The sequence below is a fragment of the Chrysochloris asiatica genome, unplaced genomic scaffold (genome assembly GCF_000296735.1).
Source record: "Chrysochloris asiatica unplaced genomic scaffold, ChrAsi1.0 scaffold00091, whole genome shotgun sequence".
In the NCBI taxonomy this organism is placed as follows: domain Eukaryota; kingdom Metazoa; phylum Chordata; class Mammalia; order Afrosoricida; family Chrysochloridae; genus Chrysochloris; species Chrysochloris asiatica.
In genome coordinates, this window is record NW_006408609.1 from 5255974 (window position 1) to 5262022 (window position 6049).

Here is a 6049-nt window from a genome sequence, read left to right on the forward strand (position 1 = left end):
AGAAAGAGTGACAAACTACTTCCGAATCGCTAGTCACTGAAAACTCTATGCATAGTAAATCTTTACCGGAGCAGAAAGCCTCATCTTTCTGCCATGGAACAGCGGGTAGTTTCGAACTGCTAACCTTGCAGTTCAAAGCCCGATTCATAACCACTACACTACCAGAGTTCCATATATATATATATATAACTTTCACATGGAATTGAAATTGAAGATATTGAAAAATATTGAGATAGGATAATGAGCTAGAGAATTATAATGCCAAGTAAAGGAGACTAAGTCTACTGTATTTTCTTTTATAGTATGTATGTTTCTATTATAGAGTCATTATGATACTTTGTAGAGTCCTGGTCATTTATATGTGCCTCATCAACAAAATACTCCCTCCTGAGCTCACAGACATTATGAGAATGAGAGCCCCTTTATCAATAATTATGCAATTTACTTGCCTAAGAACAAAACTATGATGAATTTTATACAGGAACTTCTAATACCAGGGACATGCTTTTCAATATATGTTCTCAGTTACAGAATATAGTAAATACTCGAAGTAAAAGGATTTGATGTTAGGAGAAGAGACAGTGGAAATTGAATTAAAGGAAAATATAAAAGTTAAACTGTAAAAGTAGTGTAAAAATTAAGAAAGAGTGAATTCTAAGTGAGTAGACTTTGTATCTCTTATTTCTAAAAATATACAATAAATGAGTACTTTTCTTGTTATTCCTACACTGTAAATTCAAATTCAATGTATAGTGATGGGGTGCTGTTGAGTTGGTTCCAACTCATAATGAAAATCCTTTATAGGATTTCCAAGGCTGTTAGTCTTTACGTTAGCAGAAAGTCTCATCTTTCTTCTGTGGAGTGAGCGGCAGATTCAAGCTGCTGATCTTGTGGTTATCAGTCAAACTCGTAATCCATTACAATATCAGGGCTCCTTAAATTTAATGCATATTCATCTAATTATTATTGCTGGTGTGGCTCTATGGGTTAATGCTTTGGACTGCAAAGTCACTTTGAACTACAGGGTCAGCAGTTCAAGCTCATCAGCTGTTCCTCAGAAACCCTATACAGGGTCACTAAGGGTTGGAACCAACTTGACAGCACTTAACAACAACAACCTCATTACTCATATATTGCTTGATAACCAAGATAAAGAACTCTACACACACAAAAAAAAACAACCAGATTTTGTAGCGGTCAGCCTCACTGACAGTAGTGATGTCATGGCTCAGAGTCCATATGCTTTTTTTTTTTTAAATGTTTTATTGTGAATTATGTGATATTTTACATGGGAGAACATTAGTTTACATTCATCCTATAGTATATGGTTACATTGCCATGGTTACAATCCCCTCTATGTATCATCAACCAACCAAAGGGTATACCTTGCAAGCCTGCCCCCTAGTCATCAGCACACAGCCCCTCTCCCTCTCTGGGTGTAAAGTCCCCAGCTGCTCCATCTCTCCACGTCATCGTCTCTGCCTTCATCCCTGACTTCACTGCTTCTCTGGGTAGGATCCTGCTCTCCGTTCTTCTCCCTTGATGGTCCCAGGGACCTCCGCTCCTAGGCTGAAAAGTTAATTACTCCCTTCCTTGCTACAAAACGTCTACCTTTCCATATGCTTTTAAATGTCATCAACGATGTGGTCTCACATCATGGCAGTGACATGAAACAGACAAAATAAAACCAATTCAAAACTTCAGGTATTGGCCCTATCACCTCTCACTGTCCATCCAAATATTTGTTTCATATTGCTGAAATACTGACTCCACTCTCTCACTCTTACATCAAGAACAATATAGATAATTCTGTTTGAGGACTAGGGAAAAGGAGCCAATGAGTAATTGTGTATGGAGCAGAGAATATCATATAACTGTCTCCCCTATATCTTTATTTGCTGGCAGATTAGCCTTATTTCCTAAGCCTCAAATTGATAAAGGGAGAAAGTTTAATTTGAATAATTAATTCATATTAAAGTCTTCCCCAACTTCATTCAGTATTTCTTCTTATTCTGGAAGAAAGATCCTTGACTTGAACAGGAAGTTTACTCTGAATTTACGAATATTTTGGGAATAAGTATCATGAATTATGTAGTTATTATTCAGTATAAATGTCAATAGCAGGCCAATTTAATTCATTTAACATTAATTGAGCCCTACAAAATTCAACAGATGTACACGAAGTTGTTAAAAGTTGGAAATGATTCAAAGGCACCTAACAACAACATGATATAAATACGGGCCTTGCTATATCCTGACACAAGGTAGATTGTTTTTTCTTGAATAGAATTGTGAATTTGCTCTTGCTTTTGATGAAATGTCTGATATTTCTATATTCTATATCCCTGTTTCTATATTCTCTATATAACAGGGAAGAACTATCTGAACTCTCCAATAGAAAGCATCCACATAGGAGTTGAATTCATATTTTTAAATCAAAACTTGCAAATCTATAGTTAAGTTTAAATTTACACTAGCCCAAATAAGTAGGACAAAACAAAATCCCATCTGGCAAAATCACTGCCAAAGTCCTCAACTTTTGTAAAAACAAAAATAAAAATACATGAAGGAAAATCTTCTCTTGTACAGTCTGAAAAATAACCAAGGTTGACATTTATTTTGGGGTATTTTACTTTTGACTCACATTTCCAAATTCCAAATTCAAACCTCTCGTAATGGCTTCTTCTTTCTCTTTATTCCCCCAGGCCCAATCTAATTGTCAAATCTAACTCAGTCTCTCTTATGTCATAGCTACTGAAAATTCCTGTTGTTCATGCTCTCACTATTTTGACCCTAAAGTGCTTTCTCTGCCTTTGGTCATTTCACCTTTAATAATATCTTCTGAGAGGTCATGTATTATAGTTTGAATAACATTAACTCACTATAAAACGTCTTAATGGGTCTTGATTGTCTTCTTTCCGTGACTGAACCTTTCTCAAGAAAGCCTCCAACCCCATTTCCAGAATTGTCTTTCTATCTCTATACTTCAATCATAAGCATGTTTCTATTAGTCTCTAACCAGAAATACCCATTTATTACACCTTATTTCCAGGATTGCATGTGCTTCTCCACATGGTAATCACACACTCAAGTCTATTAATACTCTCCTTAGGTTACCTGCCAGATTAACTTTCTCACAAAGCTCTAGACAGCCTTTTAGGATCTTGGCACACTGTGTAGCAGTCTCAACTTCAGGATTTTTTTTTTTTTAATGTTTTATTGTGAATTATATGATAGTTTACATGGGAGAACATTAGTTTTACATTCATCCTATCGTGTATGGTTTCATTACCATGGTTACAATCCTCTCCATGCATCATCCACCAACCAAAGTGTATACCCTGCAAGCCTGCCCACCCACCAAGCCCCCCACCTCAGTCATCAGCACACAGTCCCTCTCCCTCTCTGGGCCTAAAGTCCCCAGCTGCTCCATCTCTCCACATCATTTCTCTGCCTCCGTCTCAGGCATCACTGCTTCTCTGGATAGGATCCCACTCTCTGCTCTTCTCCCTTGATGGTCCCCTCCTAGACTGCAAAGTTAATCACTCCCCTCCTTGCTAAAAAACGTCTACCTTTACATTTCCAACCCTCACAATCAGTCAATTTCAGGATTTCTTAAGGACCACGGCTGTATTTAGGAGTCCTGGTGTGGCATAGTAGGCTAATGTGCTGGACGGCAAAGTCATTTGAACCACAAGGTCAGTGGTTCAAGCTCACCATCCAGTTCTTGGAAACCCTACACAGGGTTGCTATGGGTCAGAACCAACACAACAGTATTTAACAACAACAACATGGCCTTAGTTAAGACAGACTGGGACATAAAGAGCCTTATACATCGGCTGGCACATACTTCTTGTTTTTAGGTACAGTCAAATTGGTTCTGACTCATAATGATCCTGTATAGGGTTTCTGAGGAGCGCTAGTTGTGTATGAACCACCCACATGGTGGTTAGCAGTTCAGTGCTTATCCTACCGAGCTACACCACGGTTCCTAGACACACTCTAAATGTTCATGAAAGAATAGATGAGGAATGATGAAGTTGGAGTAACATCACTGGAGGTTAGTAGGAGGAAAACATCCATCTTCTGGTTCCATCTGCCTTTGGTCCATCCAAACACTTTCTGCCTTCAATTCCGTATAGGTTTAACTAGCTACAACTCACAAGCCAAATCTGGACAACCATCTGCTTTTATACTCCCTTTTTGTTGTTGTTAAGTGCCATCAAGTTGTTTCCTATTCATAGCAATCCTGTATAGGGTTTCTGAGGCTATTTACAGAAATAGAAAGTCTCATCTTTCATCCCTGGAGCAGCTTGTGAGCTCAAAGTGCCATAGTGGTTTATTGTCCTGTGCTTGTCCCACAGAGACACTGCACTCCCATTTTTGTCCCATAGTTATGAATTACTTCCCATTTTTGAATGGCAGGAAAATTTTACTTAAAGAGTAATATTTCAGAACATGAGAAAATGACAAGAAATTTAAATGTTCATGTCCACAAATAAAGCTTTATTGGAACACAGTTCTGCTCACTCATTTGCATATATTTAAGGCCACTTTCACCCTAATACAAAGGCCATCTTGGAGTCCTGGTGTAGCACTGTGGGATAAAGCACTGGACCACAAAGTCGGATTGAAACACAAGGTCGGTGGTTCAAACTCAGCAGCGCTTCCTTGGAAACCCTATACAGGGTTGCTATGATTCGGAACTAACTCAATGGAACTTAACAACAACAAAGGCCAACTTAAGTTGTTGTGACAGAACTCATATTGCCAACAAAACCTAAAATAGCTACTCTCTCGTGCTTTACAAGAAAAATGTCTACCACACCTATTCTACAATATTATATACCTAATATTCACAAACAGAGGCACAAGGAGTCTGTGAGAACAAGACGGAGTTGATGATCATTAGCGATCAACTCTCCATTGTTTTTGTTCTCGTGGGTTTATCATTAAAGACATAAAATAATAACCAAAGCTCAGATACCAGGGTGTTTGTGATACCTACTGAATATCTGAAAATATATTAAGGCAAGAAAAGTTATTTTAAATTCAAATTACAAGAAATTGCTCTGCCCCTTTCTGATTCAAAATGAGAACAGAAGAAAAATACAAAAGACAATCTTAAGTATTATTTACCACTACTGAATATTTCACATTTCTCTTATATTGAATAGATCCAAAGCATATATGGCTGATTAATAAAGCCTCACTAATGCTGCAAGTCAGTTTGAACCTCAAAGTCAGTGGTTCAAGCTCACCATGTGCGCCTCAAAAATCCTACAGTCACTATGCGTCACAACAGACTCCATGGCATTTAACAACAACAAAACAACAACAATGCTGCAAACACAAATGGTCTTGATTGGTAGCGTGGCACTGCAGGATAATGCACTGTACTGAAAGGTCAGTTTGAACAGCAAGGTCGGTGGTTCAAATCCACCAGTCGCTCCTGGGAAACCTCATACAGGACTGCTTGCTATGAGTTGGAAACAACTCGATGGCACTTAACAGAAACAGCAGCAACTGTTGGCAGTTTGAATCCACCTCAGGTGTCTCAGAAGAGAAGCCTGGCAATATACTTCCTTAAGATTACAGCCTGGATAACAGTAGAACTACTCTGTATACACAGGTATGCTATGAGTCAGAATCAATGTGGTGGGTGGCAACTAAGATCAACAATGATGAAAGTACATAGAGGGTAAGTACAGAGTTATGTTCTGGATTCTGCTCAACCAGTGTGTCTGATTACCATTCTTGTCTTTTTACATTGCAGACTCACATCATTTACTACCTTTGTTTTGAAATACAATTCAACTCTGTATTATGTACTGAAAGTTGGACAGTAAATAAGGAAGACCATAGAAGAATTGATGCTTTTGAGTTATGGTGTTGGGGGAGAATACTGAAAGTGTCATGGACTGCCAAAAGAACCAATAGATCCGTGTTGGAAGAAGTGCAGCCAGAGTGCTTCTTGGTGGCCAAGATGGCCAAACTTTGTCTCTCATACTTTGGACATATTGTCAGGAGGGACCAGTCGCTGGAGAAG

General features: G+C 38.4%; 1 protein-coding gene across 1 annotated transcript in view; it reads right to left on the minus strand.

Moving 5' to 3' along the window:
• ROBO2 (roundabout, axon guidance receptor, homolog 2 (Drosophila)) overlaps nt 1-6049 on the minus strand; it is a gene marked incomplete at its 5' end in the record, with an annotated part of 881870 nt that overhangs the window by 844947 nt on the left and 30874 nt on the right. The window lies entirely within an intron of this gene.